This window comes from Macaca thibetana, chromosome 10 (assembly GCF_024542745.1).
Source record: "Macaca thibetana thibetana isolate TM-01 chromosome 10, ASM2454274v1, whole genome shotgun sequence".
NCBI classification, from domain to species: domain Eukaryota; kingdom Metazoa; phylum Chordata; class Mammalia; order Primates; family Cercopithecidae; genus Macaca; species Macaca thibetana.
The window spans coordinates 8,511,942-8,538,411 of NC_065587.1; the positions used below are offsets into that span (position 1 = coordinate 8,511,942).

General features: G+C 56.2%; 2 protein-coding genes across 30 annotated transcripts in view; both read left to right on the top strand.

Annotated features, from left to right (window-relative positions):
- Positions 1-26,470, top strand: part of NDUFA6 (NADH:ubiquinone oxidoreductase subunit A6) — a 321,526-nt gene that overhangs the window by 78,838 nt on the left and 216,218 nt on the right. Inside the window, exon 1 of one of the 29 annotated variants that reach the window (XM_050806054.1) lies at positions 4,758-4,761. The exons of 24 other annotated variants lie outside the window; for them this stretch is intronic. The gene's annotated coding sequence lies outside the window, so the exon portion shown is untranslated. Of the gene's footprint in view, positions 1-4,757; positions 4,762-5,407; positions 5,412-13,386; positions 13,391-13,914; positions 13,919-15,533; positions 15,539-26,470 lie in introns of those variants that run through there. 4 more of the 29 variants (XM_050806038.1, XM_050806056.1, XM_050806070.1 and 1 more) reach the window with 4 other exon arrangements.
- Positions 1-26,470, top strand: part of TCF20 (transcription factor 20) — a 185,598-nt gene that overhangs the window by 10,618 nt on the left and 148,510 nt on the right. The gene's annotated exons all lie outside the window — the stretch shown is intronic.

The following is a 26,470-nucleotide window of genomic DNA, read 5'->3' on the forward strand; positions in this document are numbered from 1 at the left end:
CGCCCCTGGAGGCTCCCCCGTGCTCCTCCCCGTCAATCCCCCCCTGCTGCCAGCAGCTGCCCCCACTTCTGGCATCTGACAGTAGAGGCTGGCCTTGTCCGTCTCTGCACTTCATGTAAACACAGTAGCACAGCATGGCCCCTTTCCTGTAACATCGTGTTTGTCTATGCTATTGCTGTATCAGAAATTAGCTGTGCCAGGCACGGTGGCTCATGCCTGTAATCCCAGCACTTTGGGAGACTGAGGCAGGTGGATCACTTGTCAGGAGTTTGAGACCAGCCTGGCCAATATGGTGAAACCCCATCTCTACTAAAATTGCAAAAATTAGCAGGGAGGCTGGGGCAGGAGAATTGCTTGAGCCTGGGAGGTGGAGGTTGCAGTGAGCCGAGATTGCGCCACTGCACTCCAGCCTGGGCAATGGAGTGAGACTCTGCCTCAAAAAAGAAAGGGCTGGGCGTGGTGGTTCACGCTTGTAATCCCAGCACTTTAGGGGGCTGAGGCTGGTCAGGGGTGGATCATGAGGTCAGGAGATCGAGACCATCCTGGCTAACACGGTGAAACCCCATCTCTACTAAAAATACAAAAAAACTAGCCGGGCATGGTTACAGGTGCCTGTAGTCCCAGCTACCTGGGAGGCTTAGGCAGGAGAATGGCGTCAACCTGGGAGGCAGAGCTTGCAGTGAGCCAAGATCGTGCCACTGTACTCCAGCCTGGGTGACAGAGCAAAACTCTGTCTCAAAAAAAAAAAAAAAAAAAAAAAAGAAAGAAAGAAATTGGCTGAACTGGGATTTGAACTCTCCCACTTACTCTCCCCATAGGACCCAGAGTGCTGCCCCTGCTTACATTTCTGTCACCCTTGGAGTGAGACCCAGATCCTCCCACTGGCCACTCCTGCTCCAGCTCCTGCACCAGTCACTACCCTCCAGCCACATAGAGGGAACTTTGTTCTCAAAAGCCCTGAGCTCCTTCCTACCTCAGGACCTTTGCACTTGCTGTTCCGACCTCCCAAGCTTCTCCTTGCCTGGCTAATACCCTCAGGGCCCAGCTGGAGTATCACCTCCTCTGCCAGGCAGGGCCTTCCTGGTGCTTGTTATCAGGCTAGTTCATGCTTTTCCACAGTGCCCGTGTCATTTGTGATAGTATCTGTTACGCATCTGCTCGCTTTAGACAGTAAACTCCAGGAAGCAGCGATGGTGTCTGCTGAGCTCACGACTGGTCCCCGGTGCCTTTCGCGGGTTCATTCATTCTTCTTCCTGTCATCTGTTCCTTCAGCAAGTCCTGAGCACCTGGCATGTGATAGCATCTTGCTAGTATTTGTTGAGTGGATGAGTGGATGAATGAATGTCCATCTGTCTGTAAAGCCCATACTCTTTCTACTACATTCCATCATCTCGGATACCCCTCTCTTGGCCCCAGTTTCCCCAGTTGTCAAATGAAGGAACCAGACCTTCCCTTCCTGGCTAAGTTCAGATTCTGAGGATGTGAGGCAAGTGGGCTGACTTACAGCCCAGCTGCGCGGGGCAGTGACCATAGGCTACAAGGCAGGTTCTGCACCGCCCCCAGTGCCTGGCGGAGTACTTTCCACACCTGCACCACTAGAGCCCCCAGGCTGCTGTTGGGGTGCAGGGCTCAAGGCCTAGATATGTCAAGGGGCTTGCTGAGGCCACACATCTGACCACAACCTCAGGGCTCCAAGCTCAGCCTGCTGGGCCTCAAGGGCAGGAGGAGGGTCTCCTCCCCTCAAGGGTCTGGGAGGCACTGGGAACAGGGGTGGTGATGGGGGTCCCTGGTGGACCTGGGTTCCTGCCTGACTTAACCCCACATGGCTGTGTGGCTTTGGTAAGTCACTTTCTCTCGTGGGCTGTAGAAATGGGAATTGCCCCTCCCTGACAGGGCCTCTGAGGCTGACGAGATCTCAGGGAGCACACGGTAGGTCTCTGGGAGGCCAGCTGTCTCCAGGGCATGCGGTGGAACTGGGCCTCTGCCGGGAGCTGTGCAGCACACTAGCTCGGGGCTTAGCGGCTTGTCAGCCAGGCGGGCGGGTGTCCTGGGGCCGGGTTTGATTAGTTCAGGTTGACAGTCGCGCTCTGCGGCGCTGCCGGGAGGGGAGCCCGTGATTACCCTAATGAAGCTTGAACGCAGTTTGTCATCCAAACAGCTGGTTCGTAGCTGTGCTGCTGCCAGCTGCCCGACTCAGCAGTGCAACCGCATGCCCAGGACCGCCCCAGCCCCGAGCAGCCCTGCCACCTGCTCGATGGATGACCAGGGCAGGGGGTGGCAGCCCTGGGTGGGCTGTGGGGCAGCCCCAGGGGAATGAGATGGGCCACCCAGGGGTGGGGGACTTGGCAGAGCCTTAGACCAGTGAAGCAGGGCAAATTCTCAGGACATTCACAGGCAGCCGCTTATCTAGGCCTCAGTTTCCCCATCTATAAAGTAGTATGGGTGACCTTGCAGCTTCAAGTTTCTGAATTCAGGCTGAACTGTTGCCTCCTCTGGGAACGCTTCCTGGACTCTGGGCTGGATCAGGAGCCTACAGGGGTGCCCACAGCCCTCAAGGCAGGCCCTGCCACCCTGATGGCTGTGTGTTGTCACTGAAGGTTGAGAGTTGTCATGTCTCACTCATCTACTCATTTATTTATTCATTTAATAAATAGTAAGAACACATAGCAGTGAGCAAGACAGTCCCAGTTCTGCATTCATGGAGTTTTCAGTCTGGTTTGGGGGAGACTCATGGGGCTGTGACCTCATCTAGGGGCTAGGGAAGGCTTCCTGGAGGACATAGCATCTGACCTCAGAACAACCAGCAGGGGAGAGACACAGAGAAGAGTGTTGCAGGCAGGAGGAACAGCATGTACAAAGGCCCTGAGGTGGGAGGGAGGGAGCAAGGTGTTTGGAGGGATGTTGGGTACCGGGGACACTCTGCAAACGTCAGTGCCTCAGGGACTTATTCCTGTCCTGTGCTCAGCAAGTTCACTGTGATGCCCTCTCATTGACCCTTTCTGATGGCCCTGGAAGGAAGGATCACTGTTTCATGCTGCAGATGAGGAAATTGAGACCCACAGCTTAGAAGGCAGTGCCCTCCAGTCCTCTGCAGCCTCCAGCCTGCCTGGCAGCCCCCTGAGAGGCCCTGGCCAGGGGCTGTCTGCTCAGCCTGGAGTGGAATCTGCAGGGGCACTCAGATGGGGTGGGAGTGGGCCTGGGTTCCCGTTGAGGCCCTAAGCTCTTGCCTGGTGGAGGAGGCCAACAGGAGGGGCCCACAGGCAGCCCAGGGCCTCTGCTAGATGGCGGGGCAGGTTTCCTATTACTCTGGGCCAGGACCTACCTGTATTTGAACTTGGTGGCCCCTGGTGAGTTCATACTCCCTCCACCTCCCACTGAGCCCACAGCCAGTTCGGGGCCACACTTTCCCACTTGGCTTTGCTTGGGAATGGGGCGGGCGGGCAGGGGGAGGAAGGGGACTCAAGCGGGGAGCAGCAATGGAGTGGGCAGTGGCCTGCAGCCCCAAGAGCCTCTGGCCTCCCCCATGGCCAGCCCTGGGCTGCTTCCCAGTTTCTCTGCCACCATCTATGGCTGGGCCACCCTCTCAGCCCTCCTGCATCCCTGCAGTGGCCTCCTGGGTGGCAATCCAGCATGTGTCTACTATGGTCATCCCAACCCCACCTTCCATCCTGTCTCCTTGCTTTTTCCACCCCACACCGTACATGGCTCCCTGTTACCACTGCACAAAGCCCACATTCTGACTCGTCATTCATGGCCTCCCAGCCTCGAGCCCCGCTTCTCTCCTCCTTGAGCCTGCTCGCCCCTCTCACTTTGCTCCTGAATATCCGTGGTCTCTTCCTCCTGCAGAGGTGAGTGTGAGGCCCTGAGTCCTACGTGGCCATTTGTCCTGTGGCCATTCTCCTGGCAGGTGCGTTCAGGCTGGACGCCAGACTCGCCAGGTGCTCACCCCTATAGCTGGGCAGACGGAAGCAGCCCTTGGCAGCCTGTGTGCTGGGGATGAGGATGGTTTCTGGCCTTGCTGCGGGAAGGGAGGAATTCCCTCTGCTCTGCTGCCTCCTTATCACTGCTTGGTGTGACTGCACTGCCGCCTGCCCGAGACGGTGCTGGTCCTGGAAGAGAATGGTTTATCAGATTCTCTCCCGGGCTCTTGGAGACCCCACCAGTCTCTGTCCTGGCTCAGAGAGGGAGTGGGGAAATGAAATGAACAAACGGGGCTGCAGAGTGAGCTGGGGGATGCTAGGAGACCCGTGTGGACAGAGCAGGCCCCAGCCGGCCTGGGCCTGGGGTCATGTGGTTCGGGCGTCTCAGGCTTCCCACACAGTGGACAGGGAGGCACGAGGCTGGAGAGAGCACCAGGATGCTTGAGGCTTGCCCTGTCCCAGCCTGTGATGTTCACCTGGGATGCCCTTCCCTGGCTAAGACCTGGGGTAGGGTCTTTCCCCTGGTCTGGGGCAGGCCTTAGCAAAGGGGTTTAGTGAACGAGTGAACACTGACATTCCCGAAGGGGTACTGAGCCCTGACTGTGTGCCAGCACCTGGATTAAGCATTTCACATGTGTGATCCCCTTGACTCTACCCACAACCCTGTGAGGTGGTGTGGTTCTCCCCATTTTATAGACCAGGAAACGGAGGCACAGAGAAGTTAAGTGACTTGCTCAGGGCATGGGGGAGTGGATGAGCTGGCATTTGATCCTGGGTGGTCTGAAGCTAGAGCCTGGACCTGCAACCAAGAGATGAAGGTGGGAAGGGGGTTGGACGGGGGACCAGGCCAGGTTCACGGGAACTGTGCTTGAGCCCTGTGGGATTGGGGACTGCTGGAGCCTTAGAGCTGAGCTGCCTCCACACACGCCCTCAGTGGGCTTAGACCTCGGAGCCACGTGCCTGGACCCTGAGAGCACCCATCCCGTCTTGCCTCGGGGAAACCCACAGGACGCCCCACAGGGGCTGCTTATTTGCTGGAAATATGTTCCGGAGAGCTGGGCCCTGCAGAGGCTGTGTCCAGTCTGGCTGGAGTGGACAAGTGGGCAGAATAGCTAGAGACATGTGGTTCTCCTGCAGAGAGAGCAGCTCATGCCCCCTGCATGGCTGAGCCTGGGAGGGTGGGTGGAGAAGGTGCATTCGTTCAGTTGAGAGAAGACAAGTCCTGACCTGACAATAGTAATGGCAGATCAGATGCTCATGGAGGTGAAAGTAACATCACAGCTGACACAAGGGCTGTGAAGACTGAAGGAGGTCAGGGAGGCTTCCTGGAGGAGGAGGCCCAGAGCTATGATGGGACAGAGGTAGGAATTAAATGAGGAAGCAGGGAACAGTGTGCAAGGCTAAGAGAAAGCCTGTGCAAAGGCCCTGCTATAATTTGAGGCTGGGGAAGGCAACCTGTGTTTTTTGAGCAAGAGGGTCTGAGGGCGGGGGTGTGGTACCTGATGAGCTGGGCCCTCTGCGAGAAGTCACATGAGATGTCAGACATGGACTTTTGGATTTTGTGAATCTGGAATGTCCTCGGAGCCCCAGACCTAGAAGTCTCAGGGTTCACAGCCCAGCTCCACCTCTTCTTCTGCTTTCAGTCTCAGGTAAGGAGGGTGCCATCTCTGAGCCTCGGTTTTCTCATCTATAAAATGGGCTCACTGTCCCATCAAAGCCTGCACGTGAGGACTCATTGTGGGAATGTATGTGAAGTGTCTATTCGAGGTGCCCTCCCCCTCACGTGGGAAATGAGTGAGCCGTGTCTCCTGTCCCATTTCCTGGGGTTCCCACTCACCCTTCGGGCCCAGCTGCAGGTTGGTGGAGAGGCCTGTGCCCTGTACCTCTGGTTTCTATCTCATTGGCAGGTTGGGGGAGGGGGAGTTCATGGCCAAGGTCAGAGGTGCCTTCCCTCAGCAGGGTCTTCTGAGGGCCATGGCAGGTGCCCACCGCTCCGCCTTCTGTTCCTTCAGCACGTGGCCTCTCCCCACCTGGGGATATATTCAGGAAGAGTTGGATCTAGCAGCATTCTTAGCTCCTGTGCCAAGGGCATTGCCATGGCCCCTCTACCTCAGTGCCAGCCTCCAGAGTCAGCCCTGGGGTAAACCCCGGCTTATCTCTGTGGGCACCCAGTGCCTCTGCCCCCTCCCCTCCAAGCTGGGATATAACCCCTCACCTCATGGTTGCCGCGAGGGTTAGAGTCTCTTGGAGAAGTGCCTGGCACACAGTCATCATTGAATACGTGATCATTCTCCTTCCTGATCTGTTGCCAGATCGTGTCACGCCGTGGAGAAAGATCTGCCCTTTTCTCACCATAAAAGGCATTCCCGAAATGCTTGGGAAAGGATTAAGTGGCCGAGTGGCTACTGCAGAGCAGGGTGCTTGTGCCCAGCGCTCTGGCTCTGGACTCACCTGGCTGTGTGACATCAGGCAGGTGTGGCCCTCTCTGGGCTCTTCTTTTGAAGATGAGCAAGGTTGATGCTGCTCTGGTGGAACCCCCTAAGAGAGAGGACAGGACAGCTCTTTGCCAGTGTAAAGGTTCTGTCCACACTACAGTTATGGTTTTATAGACGAGGAAACTGAGGCCCAGAGGGGTGATGTGCTAGCCTTGGGTGGCCTGGCTAAATGGCAGGGCTGAGCCTGCTACCTGGCTCCCTGAGGCTTTGAGTCCAGGGCTCTCGCTGGTGGCCCCCATCCTTACCCAGAACCTGGCATCCGTTAGCTGGGCACAAATGCCTGCCCTAGATTGAAGAGCAGGGAGTTGGAAGCACGTCACAGGCCAGATGTCCTGTGACAATAACCAGAGCAAGACAGATGCTGGTGCCCGGGAGAAGCCATGGCTTACTCACCTGAGGACAGCAATAATAGCAGTGCCTGTGCCTCTGAACCCCGCCAACCCTGTGAGCTAGGGCGCTGATCCCCACTTTCAGCATGAGAAGCCGAACCTCAGAGAGGCGTGCTGGCTCCAGGCAAGTCGGCTGCAGAATGGGGCTCGGAAACACGGTGTCTTGCTCCTCACGGCTTCCACTTCCCAGCTCTGGCAGGTGACGGTTCCCTGTCCTTTGTAGCCTCAGGGTGCCATCTTTGGGTGCAGCCCAGCTTCTGGACTGTGAGCTCCTTGAGGGCCTCCCTTTGTCCTGCCTACCTGGGACGCCTGGCACGATGCGCAGGCCGAAGGGCTCACTACACGGACCTGGGCAGAATTGGGTGAAGTCTCATGGCTTCCCCTCCCCTCGAGCTGGTGTGACTTGCCACCGTGTGCATGAGTACTGCTTGGGCCGGTGCCAGTCCTGCCTCTTGGGAGAGGAAATCAGGGTTTACTGGGCAGGAAAGGGTGGTCTTGCTGCGACAGTCACGTGGGCCTGGCCCCCGGGGGCCCCATCTGTTGAGGTGAGGAGAGGCTGAGTGGAGGCCACTGGGCAGAGGCACTTTTCCTGGAGGTTTTGCCTCTCAGAGCCAGCCTGGGGGTGGCTGCTGCCGCCCTGGGCTTCCCGGGGAGGAACATTTCCTCGCCTGGCCCGGTGCCAGAATATCCAGGGGCACACAGAGGCGGCGGCTCCAGCACCATAGAGTGTCTGTGCCCAGTCGGGAGGAGGCCCAGAGGAGCAGAGCTCTGGTTAGCGGGGCGCTGGCCCAGCAGCCTGAGCACGGAGAGGCATCTGGAGTTGGGGCTGCCGGCAGAGAGCTCAGCGTACTCCCACCTGCCCATACATTCAGCGGTTTCCTGAGTCCGAGCAGGGCAGGAAGACAAAGAGGGAGCGTCCGGGTCTGCACCCTCAGGCACCAGGCGAGGGCCAAGGGGAGAACCCAGTTTTGGGACGAGGCATCCGAGCCTGGCTTTTTCTGGCCTCTCCTTGTCCACAGACCTGAGGCAGGCCGTATTCCCCACGTGCCTTGTATTCCCTCTGGGCTCTGGGTCCTCACCTGCAGGATGGAGATAATGAGACTCCCCAGGCTGCTGGGAGATCAGCTGAGACAGTGGCTGTAAAAGGACATTAGCAAACCACACCATTCAGAGCAAATGGTGGGGATTATTTTCTTAAATGGTGGAGATTATTTTTTCTCAAGTGGTGGGGATTATTTTCTCGGATGATGGAGATTATTTTCTCGGATGATGGAGACTATTTTCTCGAATGGTGGAGATTATTTTCTCGGATGATGGAGATTATTTTCTCGAGTGGTGGAGATTATTTTCTCCGATGGTGGAGATTATTTTCTTAAATGATGGAGATTATTTTTTCTTGGATGGTGGGGATTATTTTCTCGGATGGTGGAGATTATTTTCTCCAATGGCAGGGATCATTTTCTCGAATGGTGGGGATTATTTTATCTAATGGTGGAGGTTATTTTCTCGGATGGTGGGGATTATTTTCTCGGATGGCGGAGATTATTTTCTCCAATGGCGGGGATCATTTTCTCGAATGGTGGGGATTATTTTCTCTAATGGTGGAGGTTATTTTCTCCAATGGCGGGGATCATTTTCTCGAATGGTGGAGATTATTTTCTCCGATGGTGGAGATTATTTTCTTAAATGATGGAGATTATTTTTTCTTGGATGGTGGGGATTATTTTCTTGAATGTGGAGGTTATTTCTGCTATCACTACTTCTGTTTGTCTCCCAGTTTCCATTTCTCTCAAGTCTTATCAGGCCTAGTGAAATTAATTAATGTTTACCTTTTACCCTCACTGGTTTATTCATCTCTCTTCCCTCCCACACACTTTCCCTTGATCCCGTTCCCTTCCAATAATAATAACCACCATCATCACCATCATTACCACCTCCACCACAACCACCATCACCATCACCACCATAACCTCCATCACCACCACCACCATCACCACCACCACCTCCATCACCACCACCACCACCACCACCACCTCCATCACCACCACCACCATCACCACCACCTCCATCACCATCACCACCACCACCGCCACCACCACCACCACCACCACCACCACCTCCACCATCACCACCACCACCACCACCTCCATCACCACCACCACCACCACCACCACCACCACCTCCATCACCATCACCACCACCATCTCCATCACCACCACCACCATCACCACCACCTCCACCACCATCACCACCACCACCTCCATCACCACCACCTCCATCACCATCACCACCATCACCACCACCTCCACCACCATCACCACCACCTCCATCACCATCACCACCGCCACCACCACCTCCATCACCACCATCACCACCACCTCTATCACCGCCACCACCATCATCACCACCATCACCACCTGCATCACCACCACCACCACCGCCACCACCACCACCACCACCACCACCACTGCCACCTCCATCACCACCACCACCACCACCACCACCTCCATTACCATCACCATCACCACCACCACCCCCATCACCACCACCACTACCGCCGCCACCACCGCCACTGCCGCCACCACAACCACCGCTATCACCACAACCACCACCACCACCTCCACCACCGCAACAGCTCACGCTACCATTTAATCCTCACAGCCTTGGAAAGTAGGTACAGTTGTCATCCCCGTTTTACAGATGAGGAAACAAAGGCTCCAAGCTGGGATTCAAACCCGGTCCCCCAGCTCCTGGGTCTGTCCTTGGAATCCAGTCGCTGCTATCTGAGTGGCCCCCCCACGCTGGCCCTGGCTGCCAGTGCCACCCTGCCATCCCACCTGCCCTTCCACGAGGCTCAGACCCTTCCAGACTTGGGTTCTGGAGTGGGTTGTCTAGTGAGGGCTTTGGCCTCTGAACAAGAGGCCAAAGGAAACAGCCAGGTGGGCCAGGTGCGGTGGATCACACCTGTAATCTCAACACTTTGGGAGGCTGAGGTGGGTCACCTGAGGTTGGGAGTTTGAGACCAGCCTGACCAACATGGAGAAACCCCGTCTCTACTAAAAATACAAAATTAGCCAGGCGTGGTGGCAGGCACCTGTAATCCCAGCTACTTGGGAGGCTGAGGCAGGAGAATCACTTGAACTTGGGAGGTGGAGGTTGCAGTGAGCTGAGATCGCACCATTGCACTCCAGCCTGGGCATCAAGAGTGAAACTCCATCTCAAAAAAAAAAAAAAAAAAAATGAAAAAGAAAACAGCCAGGTGAGTGATCCAGACCTGAGCCTGGGGATGGCGAGGCTTCCCACTGCCAGGAGGCACGTTCATTCCCTCAGGCACTCATTCATTCCCTCAGGCACTCATTCATTTACTCAGGCCCTGATTCATTTACTCAGGCACTCATTCATTCCCTCAGACACTCATTCGTTCCCTCAGGCACTCATTCATTTACTCAGGCACTCACTCAGGTGCTTACTCACTCACTCACTCACTCACACTCCTTTGGTCACTCAGCACTGGTGTGTTAGGAACCTTCCTGCTGGCCACACACTCCATGCCTAACAAATGCTGAGCCGGTGAATGAACCAACATCCTTCCTCTCCTCGGCGCAGCCTTTCTCAGCGCAGTTCAGGCCCTGCCTCCTCCACGGGAGCTCCTCCCCAGGGAGACCCTGGACCTTCACTGCTGACGTGTGATCTTGAGGAAGGGCCCTGTCTGTGGCTCTGACGACTTCCAGCAGACCCCTTCTCTCTCTGACGGCTGCCGGGAAGCCTGAGCCAGATTGGCAGCGAGCCTCGGAAAGGCCCTTGTGGTGCGTGCTGGGCTCACTCCCCAGGGTCCTCTTATACATCTTCTGAGTGTTCACAGCTGCCCCTCCAGGCCCGCACAGCAAGCCCTCAGTAAATCTTTACCGAGCGAACGAATGAATGAATGAATTCTTTTTTTTTTTTTTTTTTTTTGAGACGGAGTCTCGCTCTGTCGCCCAGGCTGAAGTGCAGTGGCTGGATCTCAGCTCACTGCAAGCTCCGCCTCCCGGGTTCACGCCATTCTCCTGCCTCAGCCTCCCGAGTAGCTGGGACTACAGGCGCCCGCCACCTCGCCCGGCTAGTTTTTTTTTGTATTTTTAGTAGAGACGGGGTTTCACCGTGTTAGCCAGGATGGTCTCGATCTCCTGACCTCGTGATCCACCCGTCTCGGCCTCCCAAAGTGCTGGGATTACAGGCTTGAGCCACCGTGCCCGGCCAAATGAATTCTTTATTCTCTCTGCCTCCCTTAAGTGCCACTGCCTGTTTTGTGTTTCCTCGGATTCTTTTTGAATGAGAAAGGAAGAACAAGAACAATAGCAATATTAATAACAGCAGCCGTAATACCTGCTCATATTTATTGAGCAATTGCTGAGTGCTGGGCCTTGTTCCAAATATTTTACATGTATGAATTCATCTCATTGTCCCAGGCCTGTGAGGTAGGTGTTAGTCTCCCTACATTTTTATTTTTATTATCTTTTTTTTTTTGAGACGGAGTCTCGCTCTGTTGCCCAGGCTGGAGTGCAGTGGCCGGATCTCAGCTCACTGCAAGCTCCGCCTCCCAGGTTTACGCCATTCTTCTGCCTCAGCCTCCCGAGTAGCTGGGACTACAGGCTCCCGCCACCTCACCCGGCTAGTTTTTTTGTATTTTTTTTTAGTAGAGACGGGGTTTCACTGTGTTAGCCAGGATGGTCTCGATCTCCTGACCTCGTGATCCGCCCATCTCAGCCTCCCAAAGTGCTGGGATTACAGGCTTGAGCCACCGCGCCTGGCCTTTTTTTTTTTTTTTAAAGATGGAGTCTCGCTTTGTCACCCAGGCTGGAGTGCAGTGATGTGATCTCAGCTCACTGCAACCTCTGCCTCCCGGGTTCAAGCAATTCTCATGCCTCAGCCTCCTGAGTAGCTGGGATTACAAGTGTTTGCCACCATGCCTGGCTAATTTTTGTATTTTTAGTAGAGACGGGGTTTCACCATGTTGGCCAGGCTGGTCTCAAACTCTTGACCTCAAGTGATCGGCCCACCTCCACCTTCCAAAGTGCTGGGATTATAGGTGTGAGTCACCGCGCCCAGGCTAGTCCTCCTATTTTACATGAAGAAGCTGAGTACCCAGCGAACCAGCAATTTGCTAGTTGTAGGTTGCAAGGCTCCTGAGCGTGGAGTTGGGGTGTGAACACAGCAGGGAATTACAATGGTAATTGTAAAAAGGAGTCCCCGGTGGCTCAAGCCTGTAATCCCAGCACTTTGGGAGGCCGAGACGGGCGGATCACGAGGTCAGGAGATCGAGACCATCCTGGCTAACACAGTGAAACCCCGTCTCTACTAAAAAATACAGAAAACTAGCCGGGCGAGGTGGCGGGCACCTGTAGTCCCAGCTACTCGGGAGGCTGAGGCAGGAGAATGGCGTGAACCCGGGAGGCGGAGCTTGCAGTGAGCTGAGATCCGGCCACTGCACTCCAGCCTGGGCGGCAGAGCAAGACTCCGTCTCAAAAAAAAAAAAAAAAAAAAAAAGTAAAAAGGAGTCCCTTTTGTCGAATAGAGGACAGGAGCCCTGGAAAGCTTCCCTGTGAGCCATGCCTCTGCAGAAGAGTGGACAGGGGTGTAGAGCTGCATATGGGGTCCTGGGCCCTTAGGGTGACCTGGCCGCAGGAGCCGGGAAGCAGGCGTGTGAGTGGAGCTGGCGCCTGGCTCACAGAGCTGGCCATGGGGCAGGCTTCTTCCTTCCAGTCCCTGCTGGGGCCACCCTTGTGTTCCCCAGAGGGGCTGTGTCCAGTGAGCCACATGGCCTGCGTTGCCTGTCCCTGGTGGCAGGCATTCTCTCATGCTCTGAAGTGCCGCCTGTCTGGAGCCTCTGTCCGTCACTGAGCGGTCAGGGTATGGCAGCCCCCAGGTCTACCTCTGGCCAAGAAGGCCTTAAATCTGCTCCCAGCCCTTGCTCCTGAATTGCTTGCACGGCTTTTATAGTTGCTTGGGGAACTGTAAGTCTGCGCTGCCTGACTCCTATGTATTTAAATTCTCAGCCATAATGTTATATTAACTCATTTTTTGCAGTTTCCTGGGAGACTGTGTGTACATTACTGGGCGGTGGTGGAGTGGGAATGGCCATGCCTGTGGACAAACACAGCTGTGAGTGTTCCTGGCGCTGGGAGCTGATCTGGGGGCCCCCATCTCTGGTGGGTCCCTCATGAGAGGCATTTCCTGCCAGCCAGGTGTTCACGGTAGCTGAGTCCCCTCTGCCGCCCCTGGCAAAGTTGCAGATGCAGCCATTTGGCTGATAAACAGGGATTCCCAGCTTGGGATGACTCTGGAGCTCCAGGGAGGCCTGTGGGTCACGTGTCTTTTGTTCATTTATGCACTGCCAGGTGCATTCATCCCCACATCAGTCCCCACACACGTGTTGAGCACCTGCTGTGTACACAGCCTGGAGATACAGCAGGAATGCAACTGACTGTGCTCTATTCTCCTGGAGATGAAGTGCTAGGGGAGAGGGATGTTCACTTGATGGACAAATAAATCCCCAGTGCAGGCCGGGGACTGGATCGGCCATGAGAGGAAGGGCTGGCGGTGGGGGTTGAGGTGGAGGAAGGGCACACTGAGGCAGAGACCTGAAGGAGAAAAGGGGCTGGTGTCCAACCCTTGTGTGTGAATCGACACAATGAGGCCCTGAGGGTCATCATGCCCATTTCACCGGTGACGCCTAAGGTCCACAGCTGCTAAGTGGCAACGCATCAGACCCAGGCTGTACGGCTCTATCCTGCCTGCTGTCACTGCTGCATTCCATGGCTCTCTGGGAAGGACATTTTAGGTGGGCAGAACAGAACCTGCAAGGGTCCAGAGGCCCAAAGGAGGCTGGTAATTTTGAGAAACAGCCAGAAGGCGGTGTGACTAGAGTAGAGTGAGCAGGGGTGAGAATGGAAGCGGAGAAGGCGGAGAGGTCGAGGAGGGGGCAATCTCGAAAGTGAAAGTAGGGGCTCACTGTGCTTCTTCATCTTGCTCCTGAACCGAGGTGGCAGTGGTGGGAATGGAGGGAAGATGGGAAACAGCAGAGCAGAGCCTTGGGGTAGAGCTTGGAGTAGAGCAGTGGGGCAGGATCCGGGGGCTCAGGGCTGGGAGAGCCCAGGTGCTGGGGTGGGAGGGAGGAGACTTCCTGGGAAAGGCCTTGCAGGTAGGGGTAAGGGGATCCAATGACACAGCTGCAGCACAGCCCTGCTCTGGGGTGGGAAACCCAGGACTCCCAGCTGGCTTCCCTGAACTCCTCACCTGTCCACTGTGGAGTTCATCCAGGCCGCTGCAGGGTGTGAAGAAGGGCCCAGAGTCAGCCCTGACATGTCGTTTAGTTGTTTATTTGTCCTCAGTTTCTTCATCTGGGAAATGGGGATCCTGATACTCATGGGGGGTTAGGAATCCTGGTTGCAAAGTTCCAGCGCTGGTAGAAGTGAAAACCCTGCCCGTTGACTACTTGCTGCCTCATTTGATTCTGTGGGCTCAAATAATGTCCTATTTTACTGGGAGGGAACTGAAGATCCGAAGTGAAATGGCTTGCCCAGAGCCCTGCTGGCTAGGCTCAGGAGGCAGGGGAGGTCTGGGGAGAGAAGCCTGGGATGAGGTCCCCTGTCTCCCCAACACACACGACGAGAGCCCCCGTGGCCTTCCATGGCTGCCCAGGCAGGAGCGGGGCCAGGGTTGCTTGGAGCACTTAGGGAGTTTAGAGCAGCGGCAGGTGGACTGGCCCCCAGATCCCCATGCCTGTGGAGTGGAAGGGCAGGGCCAGAGGAATACTCTTCTCCATGCAGTACGTGCTGCTTGGAATGTCCTCCCCCAGCCCCCAGCCAAGTCTTCATCCTTCAAGCCTTAGCTCTGGTCAGCACCTCCTCCAGGAAATCTTCCTAGACTTTACCTGTGATGGTCACATACCTCCTTAGTGTCCTCATAGCACCATATCTGCCCTCCCATGGCCAGCCTGAATGTTCCCTGCATGTGGGGCTGTGTCTGAGTCCTCTCATGCCCCCAGTACCCCTTACAAGGTGTGGCACGGAGCAGGTGTCAGAGAATGCTTTTAGAACAGAGCTGGAGTGATCTCAGGTCAGGGCAGTACCAGGGCCCTAAGCCCCGTTGGGCAGGTGCCACCGCTGGCTGATTTCATGGCCCCAGGCCTCAGCAGGCCACAGGGTCAATCAGGAGCACCCCGGACACCCACCTGGAGGTGGCCAGTGCCCCCACCCCCATACTGGGACCTGCTTATCAACAGCAGGCCCTGATGGCATCCCTGTGTCTGGAAGTACCAGAGCAGTGCCAGCTGAGACAGCAGTGCCCTCACAAGCCCTGGGCTTCCACAGAAACCCCAGGTCACTTGCAGCCTGGTGACTGGGGGCCTGGAGTCATCCCTTACTCGTGGTCCCTGATGAAGACTTGGCTGGGCAGTGCTAGGGCTCACTGGGCAGAGGGCAGCATCCTGACTCCTGCCCGGCCCGGGCCTGCTCTCTGGAATCATCCCTGAGTGCCAGCCTCTGTTCTTCGTCTTAATGAGGAAAGCTCTTCTCTCCTCCCTGCCATCCCCCCCTTCTTCCGAAATGAATTTACCGTTCCGCTGCGCCGCACTCCTCCCTCCTCCTCCTCCCCTCTCCTCTCACAGGCCGCGAGGGAAGTGGAGGGTGTTATTGTATATTTTAGCCAATTGTTCCCCTGTACGCCCCAGTCTCTTTGGGGTGGGGCTGGGGGGATGGGGAAGTAAGTAAATTATATATTGAACTCCTAACTGGAGCTGAGGCCTTGTGGTTTCCATGGCAACTGGGCTGGAAATAGCTCGGCGTGACATCAGCATGGTACAGGTATAGCCAGATCCAGCCGTTCCCCAAACAAGCTGGCTCCAAGGGGAGCAAGAGATGTTCGGCTAATTAGCATATGCAAATCATACCTGGCGAGCAGGGCAGGGCCTGGGATGCCCCAGTGGGGCCTGTGGCCATGGCCAGGGCCTCTGGCAGGTAAGCGGGCTGGGGGTGCTTGTGGGGTCAAGGTCCAGGCTGCCCTGGGCACGGGTGGGCCTGGGCCTGCCTGCCCCATAGGGCTCTGGGAGTGTGGCCAATGGGGCTGCCAGGGGATGGACAGGCATGCACGGCAGGCAGCCAGGAGGGTGCCCCGCCTGGGCTCTAGTGGTATCTGGCTCCTATTGGCTCATGGGTGCCTTTGAAGCTGGCTACCTAATTGGGCCCTGCTGGCTGGCTGCCATTTTTCTCTGTAGCACTGTGAGGGAGGGATCGCCCTGTGCCCACTTCAGCTCCCTTCCTCCACCCTCCCCACTGCTGGACGTGGGAAAGGCCCACAGAACCTGCACCCTCCCGCTGTCCTGCGGCTAAGTCTACCCCCAACCCCCCCAGCCCCCAGCCGGGATGCAGGAGCAGAGCCTTGGGCCAGTCACTTGGCCTCTCCAAGCCTCAGTTTCCACCTTGGTGAGATGGGGGTATTTTTCTCTGCCCATGTACCAGGTATTGAGTGGTTAATGAGGTGACACTGGGGAAGGGCCTAGGTGGGCTTGGTGGGCCAGACATAGTGGGAGGAGGACGAGGTTTATTCGTCATCTGTGTTTAAATCGAAGCTTGGTCACCCAGCGCCGCCCCTCCTTCCCCACCACACACACACACAAACACACGCTCTGGGGAGACTTGAGAACTTGCAGTAAATTTCTGGGCGAGGTGAAATATTGCCACCTTCAGCGTGGTGATTTCCACGCTAGGGCTCTTGGCTGAACCTCCGACATTCAAGCTGGGAGTGCTCTGTGGCTAAATGAGATAATTTATTCATTTCAGCAAATGCTGAGGGTGTGCCGAGTGAGGGCGGGCGGGGAAGGTGGGGTGAGTCAGACATGGCCAAGCACACAGAGCGCTCAGTCTGCAGGGGAGGCAGACAGATAGTGTCGCCAGTGCTCTCTGGGGGATTTGGGGTGTCTGGGAAGAGTGTTGAGGACATGAGACTGTTGAAGATGCCTTAAGGGCATGCCAGAGTCCACTTGGCAGCGAAGGGGGTAAGGAAGGGCATTCCGGGAAGAGAAAAGCAGTGGGCACAGAGGCTCGGAGGCGGGAAAAGATGCCTGGCAATTGGGGAAAGGGTGACACTTGGCTGGAGTAAAGTGGTGGAGATGAGACCAGATAGTTCTGCCAGTGTCAGCTTCAGAGGGGCTGCAGGTCAAAGAGTTTGTGATCCAGGAGGCAGAGGGAGCTATCGGTGGCGCTTGAGCAGGGAAGTGATGTGTTCAGATCCTGGCTTCAGAAAGAAAAGGTGGGCCAGCAGCGTGCGGTGGCTCACGCCTGTAATCCTAGCACTTTGGGAGGCCGAAGAAGGCAGATCACTTGAAGTCAGGAGTTCAAGACCAGCCTGGCCAACATGCTGAAACCCTGTCTCTGCTAAAAGTACAAAAATTAGCCAGGCATGGTGGTGCATACCTGTAGTCTCAGCTACTCAGGAGGCTGAGACAGGAGAATCGCTTGAACCTGGCGGGTGGTGGAGGAGCCTCTGCCCACCTTGCCCTGCTCTGACCCTCCTGCCTCTGACAGATTAACTTGTGGGCCAGTCTGTCTCCTTGAGTATGCATGATGTGCCCCTGCTGCATGGGTGCAGTGAAGGTCCAGGGGACAGAACTGAGCAGACTCCCACGCTAGTGCTCTTTTGGGTGTCACATTTTCACAGGGTCACCGTTTGGGAGCATCTTCTCATCACTCCGGCCCTGGAAGCGTGCAAGCACTTTGCAGTCTTTATTCCATTTGTTCCTGGTGACTTTCCTGGCCTGCAAACCTGCCTGGATCCCTTCTTTCTCAGAAGCTGCTAGGGCTCCCTGGTGCTCAGATAAAGTCCAAACCCCGCCTTGATGTGGCCTCTTGTCTTTAAATCTTTATTTTTTTTTTTTGAGACAGAGTCTTGTTCTGTTACCCAGGCTGGAGTGCAGTGGCGCGATCCCAGCTCACTACAACCACCGCCTCCTGGGTTCAAGTGATTCTCCTGATTCAGCCTCCCAAGTAACCTGGATTACAGGCATAGACCACCACGCCCAGCTAATTTTTTGTATTTTTAATAGAGATGGGATTTCACCATGTTGGCCAGGATGGTCTCAAACTCCTGACCTCAATTGATCCACCCACCTTGGCCTCCCAAAGTGCTGGGAGCCACCCCGGGCGTGAGCCACCGTGCCTGGCCTTGCCTTTATATCTTTGCTCCTGCTGTTCCTCTACCTGGATACCTTTCTTGCCTCCTCCACTTGGGCTACCCCTGGTTCTTCTGCCACTCTAATGATGCCTCCTCTGGGGAGTCCTCTCTGGCCAGCTCTGTCCCAGGATGATAGGTGTCTTATGTGCCCCCCTCCCTGGCCCCCTAGGCATCCCTCATTCATGACACTGCCCACACCTTCCGGAAGACACCAGCTTCAGTGAGGAAGTCTCACTCAGTGTTGGCCCCATGGTCAGCCCAGGACCTTGCCCAGAGGTAGAACCAGTGAAAGTTTGTTCAGTGAATAGGCAAGGGAGTGAATGTTGCCCTTCCTGCCTACGTCCAGCCCATTCCACCTGCCTGGGCTGCCCTCCTTTCCTCTCTTACCCTGCGCACCTGGCCTGGATACCCCAGCTTCAAGCTGCCTGTCCTTCAGAGAGTCCTTCCTCTCTGAGCCTGTCCTCACCTGCAGCCCACCTGCCACGAGGACCCCAGACAGAGCCTACTGGGGTGCCTCTCCTGCTTTCCCAGCATGGTGTGTGAACACCCTGGGGCCCCCACTGGCTTCTCCCACTTTTCAGTGCTTCAGGCCATTAGGTGGCTGGTGATTGCTGACAGACTGAGCTGTTCCAGAACCTTCCCTGTCAGGACTGTCCTGTGGAAATCTCTAGAGGTGTCCAAAGCCTCCTGTCCGCCCCCTCCCCTGCCTGCGTCTCCCAGACCACTCCTTGATTCCAGGTTTCTGAAAAATTGTGTGAAAACTGGCTTTGTGTCATTAGATCCAATTTCCTGCCACCTCTTACTTTTAAAGGAGGCACAGCCAGTTTAAAACAAAAACATCCTGCCGTGGTGTGAGCTGAAGACTTTGGGCCAAGAGGCTGGGCTGTGAGGGCCTTGCACTCTGCAACCTCCCCGCATTCAGCCACTCCCGTCCTCCCTGGGTAGGGGCTGGAGGGACGGGTTCTGGAGCCCAGGTTTTCATGCCCCTGCCTTCTTTATCATTGTTGAGTCCCCTCTCCAGATGCTGCTCCAGAGTCCTCTGAAGCTTTCTTGAGTTCATCCTTCCTTCATTCAGCAGACATCCACCAGGTGCTTGCACTGTGCCAGCTCAACACTGGGCTTGTGGGCACAGAGCAGACAGAAGGGGTGCAGGTCAGGACCCCCTGTTCTCCCTGGGAGAGGGAGGCTCCCTGCTAGCCCTCAGCCCTTGCCTCAGGCCTCCTGGGTGCAGGACCTGCGGGTTCCTCTTCCCGCCTGGTAATTACCAGCTCCCCAGCTCTGGGAAGCAGCCGGGTCAGGTGTGGGCTGCCTGCCCACATGCCTGGCCGCCCGCCCGCCTGCCGCAGGAGGCATCGCTGCCTGGGATTCAAGCACCTCCAAGGGCCTGCGACATGGCCATGGGGAAATCATTTTCTGACAACGGCCATCAATTTCGCTGAGAGCCCATCGGCGCTCTGGCAGCCTGTCCCTCGGCAGCAGCAGCTGGTCCGTGTCAAGCCCCCGGGTGTCCTGATGACAGAAGCGATTCGCATAAGGCATCTGCCCCAGAGCACACATCCGGAAGAGATGGATTCCGGCCAGTTCCAGACACGCACCGCATCACCTCCAAGTTTATCTTCGGGTCCTTGGGTTAGTGGAGATGTCTTCTCCCTGCCCTGGAGTGACCACAAGGGGCCCCTATAGGGCAACCCCAGCCTCAGGAATGGGGCTCCCTGCTGAGCCCGTATCTGCCTTGTTGCAGGTGCTGTCTAGGCACAGAGGTCGCAGCTCTGAACACAGCAGACAGAGCACCTGCCGTTGCACTGAGAAGTGAAGGACAGGAAGGAGGCAGTCATGCACAGATCTCGGGAAAGAGCAGTCCAGGCAGCGGGAACAGCCTGGGCAAAGGTGTTCCCTGAGGCAGGGAATTCTGTTGGCCAGCCGTGGTGACTCACGCCTCTAACCCCAGCACTTTGGGAGGCCAAGGCGGGCAGATCACTTAAAGTCAGGAGTTCAAGACCAGCCTGGCCAACTTGGTGAAACCCTGTCTCTGCTAAAAATACAAAAATGAGCCGGGCGTGGCGGCACACATCTGTAATCCCAGCTACTTGGGAGGCTAAGGCAGGAGAATTGCTTGAACCCTGGAGGTGGAGGTTGCAGTGAGCCAAGATTGTGCCCCTGCACTCCAGCTGAGGTGACAAAGCGAGACTCTGTCAAGAAAGAAAGAAAGAGAAAGAGAGAGAGAGAAAGAAAGAAAGGAGGGAGGGAGGGAGGAAGGAAGGAAGGAAGGAAGGAAGGAAGGAACGAAGGAAGGAATGAATTAATTCTGTTGAGGCTGCTGTGAGCCTCAGGTGTCTTAGGGACATCCAGGGTTAGAGCCAGGGTCCTAACAGAGCCCCAGAGATGTCCACAGGAAGGTGAGTTGCGTTCTGGCAGATGATCAAGGCGCCCCCTGGAGGAGGTGGTGTGAAGTAGGAAGCAAGGTGAAGTGAAGGAAGGCTGAGAGGGTAATGGGAGAGTGCAGTGGGCAGGGGCCTTTCCTAACTCATGGAGAGGGTGCTGTATTGGATGAGGCAGGTCTAGGCACCTCTGGCTTTCAGAGGCTTTTGAGAACCTCACCTTGTCCATGCTGTGGGGTCAGCGGGATTGGATTGAGGCCCTACTGTGCACCAGGGGGTTCACCTGCATCCCAGCCGCTGTCTCCATTTATTGCAGGCCTACTGAGTGCCAGGCACTGAAGAAGCTCTTGGCATATTATGTGACACAGCCCACAGGTAGGCATTAGTACCTGCACTCCCAGGTGGGGAAGGTGAGGCCCAGAAAAGTCTGGAGGCTTGTCCAGGGCCCACAGCATGGTGATGGTGTGAGCCAGGCTGGGGAGCCTGAGCTGGGAAGATTGCAAGAAGCTGGTTGTCGTGAACATTCCTGGACAGGGAACAGTGAGCCACCCCCAGTACCGGAGCCAGCTCCCCAGGACCCAGCTTCGTCCTCAAGGCACCTTACTCCTGGGCTCTGCAGATGTGGGCCTTGAGGCCTGGGCATTGGGCATGCAGGGCATGGGCTTGGGGCCACAGCCTGGGTGCCCCATGCTTTCACCTGTGGCTCAGACAGTGGGGAGAGGAGGGAGATACTCTATGAGCTTTCAGGGACTTGCAGCTCCTGGCTCTTCATAAAGGGATGACCAGTGACATCTTGCAGATGAGGAGCCTGAGGCTCAGCAGGGATTGGGGGGTGACGGGACCTGACAGCAATGGGATTGCTGGGCCAGGGCAGCAACAGGTCTGTCTGTCCCCACAGCCCACTCCACACCCTGGGGAATGGGTGATAATTGAGATGGCTATGAACGTGGGTCATCATCTCGGGCTTTGATCCCCGTGGTGGTTTTGTGGGGAGTGTGGATTCTAGAATCCACGCTCCTCCAACCCTCATTCCCCCAGGCCCGCCTCCATAGCTCCTTTTGTATATTCCTCTGAGGCCTGGGACCCCACTTGGCCTGGCTCCATCAGACTCCCTCCATAAGGTTAAGTCCAGCCAGGGAACCCATTTTTTCTACCAGCTGCACCCACAGGGATCTCATTCCCGGCAGCTGCTGATCTAGACAAGGTAGGGCCATGTCTGTGTGGGCCGTCCTGGTACCAGGTAGGTGGCCCCCTGACCACTGGGGGGCCAGTCAGGAGGGGCAGTGGCAGAGTTCTTGGTGCTGTAATCCCCGCAGCTGCTTACTCATTCACTCATCCATGATGGCACCTTCTCGGCATTGGAGAGTGCCCTTGTTCTGTGGCTCCTGCACCTGGTGTAATGTTGGCCATATAGTACATACCCTATCACTACTGCCTGTCTCTGCATGGTGATTTCTAAGTCCTAGGAGGAGCCTTACCTATCCTCCATGTCTTCCTCCTTCTCTATTGCCTTTTGCAGAAATTTTACCATTTGTGATTCATTCCTTTGGCATAACTGTTGCTCTAAGTTTTTCTAAAATGCAGACCCCTAGAGTCTCACTACCTCTTCTAGGAAGGAGACCCTTTCGAGTCCCAGCTTCTGGGTAAGCCATGTGCCTAGGAGAAGAGGACTGTCGTGAATATGCAGGGCTCCAGTGCAGGGGTCTGTGGAAGAGACAGGGAAAACAGAGTTGGGAGGACACGTAGCAGCTTCTGTGTGCCTGCAGGGTGCCTGGGATTGCACTATTATTACACTTTTCAGCCCTACAGCCCTGGGCTCGGGATGTTTTCATCCCCGTTTTGCAGGGTAGGAGACTGAGGCACCACCAACAGGTTTCCCAGTTGGGAGGGCCAGGCCTGGGGTCTGTATGATTCCCATCCATACCCTTCAACTGCACCTTGCTCCTGCCCATGACATGGGTGTATGATGGCGGTGTGGTCCCCGCAGGGCATCAAGGGCAGCCCCTCTGGTTTGCAGCTGCTGAGAGAGGGCCCAATCCTCACAGCCTTTTGTACTTTCGGAAAGGTTATCACTTCCAGAGGCCCATTTGAGCCTCACACCACCCTGAGGCAAAAATATCCTCCTTTCTCTTATGAGGAAACTGAGGCACAGGGAGTACCTACTCTGTGACACACCATTCAGTGCCCCTCCTGCCCCTTCCCCTCAGCCCGCTTGGGAAAGGCCTTGGGCCTGGTCCTGGTGCCAGGAGATGAAGCACTCAGGCAGCCTCCTTCTGCCTCCCTGACTGCAGGTCCCAGTCGCCAGCCGTGCTGCAGGTGGGAGGGCTGGCATGCAGGTCCCTGGGGGGAGGCAGGCTGTGTGTGAGCCGCAGCTTGGGAGCCTGGCCACCCGCATCCCCTGATTCCTGCACTCATGTGTGCACCTTCTGAGGGGAGCTATCCCTGGATGCCACCGGGCCAGCCTTGGGCCAGCCGTACGGTTCCTAAGTGGTCCACCCTCCAGGCCGTATTTTCTTGGGTATTGATGAGCCGGTGTCATCCAAGATGCAGCCAGAAGCTGAGCTAAACTCAAGACAGATTGGGCCTCCGCCTCATCAATCTGCCTGCTGCTGCTCTGCTGGGGAGAAAAGAGGGCGGGCAGGCGGGCGGGCCAGGCTCTGCAGGGCCCTCCTGGTCTCTCAGAGCGGCCTCCTTAAACCACAGATCCACCTGCTGGGGCTGGCTTGTCACTCCCTGTCCAGGAATTTGCAACTTTCCAGGCTCAGGCTCCTAGCCTGGCCACCCATTGCCTGGGGGCTAATCCAGACCGCTCACGTGCCCCACAGGCCCTGTCTCTCCGCGCTCCATTGCCACGCCAGTCTTCTCCACCATATTCCAGCCATGCGGGCCGCCACTTCCACAAGCCAGACTCCTCTCCTCCTCAGGGCTCTGCCTGGAATGTTCTCTGCGTGCCTCCTCGTCTAGCCTGGCTGAAACACCGCTTCCTCTGAGCCCACGCACCCGCCAGGCTGGATTCCTGTTATTGTCCACAGTCTCTTAGCACCACTTACCCTCCCTGCACAATCCCCCAGAGAGCTGGCATCACTGGGTTATTTGTGAGAGTCTCTCACTGTCTCCCCCAGTGGAACATGGGCTCTGTAACCCCAGGGACTGTTCATCTTGTTTCCACTAGATCCCCCGGACCTGGCACATAGTAGGCCCTTAGCAAGTGTTTGATGAATGTATATGATTGTCATTGCCCTAATTATAAACGTTCCATTTCCTGCTGCCCCTGGGGTGAAATTTAAACTCCTCAGTGTGGCAGTTAAGGCCTGCAAGGTCCAACAGAAACAATTCCCTCTGCCTAGAGTTTCCTCCTCATCTTTTCCTCCTCATCTGCCCCTTTATGAACTCCTACACATCCTTGAAAGCCCACTTTTTCTGGGAAAACTTCCTGGCTGCTCCAGGCAGAGTTGGCTGTTCTGCCCTCTGATTCAGCAGTGCCTGGGCACCAGGCCCTGTACAGGGCACTGGAGAGACAGGGCTGGAAGGGGTGAGACTAGGGCCAGTGTGGAGTTAGCCCTGTGAACACGACCTCAGAGCATCCTCATGGCGATGATGACAGAAGCAGCTGCCCAGGCGGTTTTCTTGTGTTTTTCTTACTTCATTGTCACAACACTGTGAGGTGCTGGTGTCACCCCTGTTCTGCAGACGAGGGCAGCAAGGCTCAGAGAGGTGACAACTTGCAGCTGACATGAAAAGCCAGACAGGGCAGTCCAGAGGCGCTTTGAGAGGAAAGAGTCTGAGCTGATACTAGAAGGAAGAATACAGGTTTTCTAGGCAGGTGGGGAGTTGCAGGGGCATTGCTGGCGTTGGGGACTGTGTGGGCAGAGGTGTGGAGGGCCGCGGGCAGGGCTGGGGTGTGCAGCAGCCTTAGATGGGTAGGGAACTCCTGAATGTGGGGAGGGGGGAAGCTCAGGAACCTGGGGCAGTGGGGGTGAGGTGGGCAGAAGGGGAGCAGTAAAGGAGGAGGCTGGGGAAGTGGGTCAGGCCAGGGTGGGGAGGCCCAAGTTGGGGAGGGAGGCCCAGGGCACTGGGGCCTGGCGGGGTATGGGTGACAGGTTGAGGATCCTGGCATGTGGCAGTTCACAGGCTCTGTAGTCCCCTGTCCTGCTTGTCTAGTCTACCCTGTTCCCTTAGCAGTGTCCCCTTCCAGCTGACAGGGCAGGCAGGGGCTCCTGGCATTTGTCCCCCAGTGGAGGCCTTGGGGAGCACTTGCTGTCTCTAAACCTTTGGGGAAGAACATGAAAACGAGCCTAGTGACTGTCCCGCAGGGGTTGCCGGCCCTGCTCTTATCTGCTTCCTCATTCGCAGAGTGGGTATGGTCCACCACCCCCTGCCCCTTCCAGACCAGCCCCTCTGTGGCCACCTGGCTGGCCATGCTTCTCTCAGCCTCCCCAGCCAATGTGTCCTGTGAGGCCTCTGCACCAGGCGGCAGGCACTGGCGTATTCCCCGGGTGTTCAGTGCCCCTCTGCTCTCAGTAAGCTCTACCCTCAGGACCTGTGGGCAATCCCAGCCTGTTTCACCCATGCCTGGGTCTAGCAAGGCAGGTGCCACCTACCATTTCTGTAGAGATGGAAACTGAGGCTCAGAGAGATTATGTAACAGCATGTGATCACCTGGCCAGTGACAGGGAGCCAGGATTGAGACCCAGGGCCAGCTGCCTCTGTGGTCCTGCTCCTGGCCTAGCTGGGGGGATCACCCTCCCCTGTCCTCACCTCATCTCTGCTCACCAAAATCCAGCCATCCCTCAAGGACCCACTCGAAGGGACCAAACTCACTTCTGGCCATGGGGGAGGCTCAGTGTTCATTCTTTCATTCCCAGATATCTTGTGCCTGCCATGGCCCTGGGCACCCTTCTAAGGCCCCGGAGACATTGTGCAGAGGTAAAGCCCAGACTCTGGGCTGGGATTCATGGCTTCGCCTAGGGTGCTTTGGGGCCTTCGTTACCTCCTTGAGACTCTGTTCATTTGTAAAATGGGGGTGACGTTAGTGCCTGCCCCCAAGGGTAGAGAGGACTAAGTGAGTCTGTAAAGTGCTGAGAACACTATCTGGCCCCTAGTAGCCCTCTGTCTGAGTCACATGTTACTGTCTCCAGCCCTAGTGTTTGTGGGCCCCCTCCAGGAAGCACCCCCAAACCTCTAGACTGGTGAACATTTTCCTCCTCGAGCTGTCTCTCTCTCACCTACTTCATGTCCCAGGGCTTGAGGGTCAGGTGGGTCTCCGGCCTCACTATAGGTACCTTGGGGGCCAGGGCTTTCATCACCCCCATAGTCCCCTCTCCCCACCCCAGCTACCAGACCAGGGCTCCACACATAATAGACACTTAATACATGTTTATGGAATTGAATTAACGATAAAACGAGATAATGGCCTGGAAGGAGCCTGAGCTGTTAGGAGGGAATGCATAGCATAAAAACCAGGCATATTTTTTTAAGCAGATTAATCTGGTCTTAACTCATTCTAATAGCTTGCGCCCCTATTGGCCAAGGCCATTATAATAATATATGGCCAGGGCCGTGGAGCTGGGAGATAGTGGTGCCTCGAAGTTCGTCTTCCGAAGGATACCACAGGAGGCTGGCGCCCAGCTGGCCGTCCAAGCTGGAGCTCAGAGAGTCTGAGGGACCTGACCGGAGTCGCACAGCTGGGTAGGGGAGAGTGTGAAGAGATCAAGGCTCAGAGAGCCATGGGGCTTACCTGCAGACGTGCAGCCCGGGGGTGTGAGTGGCACAGGAGGCCTCGTCTTCTGCTGTGATGGTTGCATTATCTTGTGTTCCATGCCTGTGCTGGGTCATAGCTTCCAGATTCCCATCCCAGGGGACTCTTCACTTAGCTCCTCACCTCTGTGAATCACCATCATCACATTTGGGACGTCAAGTTTAGTGCTTGAGAATGTACATGCCCTTGAGGAGGAGGGATGAAGCTGGTATCAGCCATTCACACCTTAATCCGAATTCACATCCCGTGAGGGGAGAGATCAGAGGGAGCTACGGATCAGCGGGCTATTGGAAAGGAAGGAGTAGGCTAGCTCCAGTCAGAG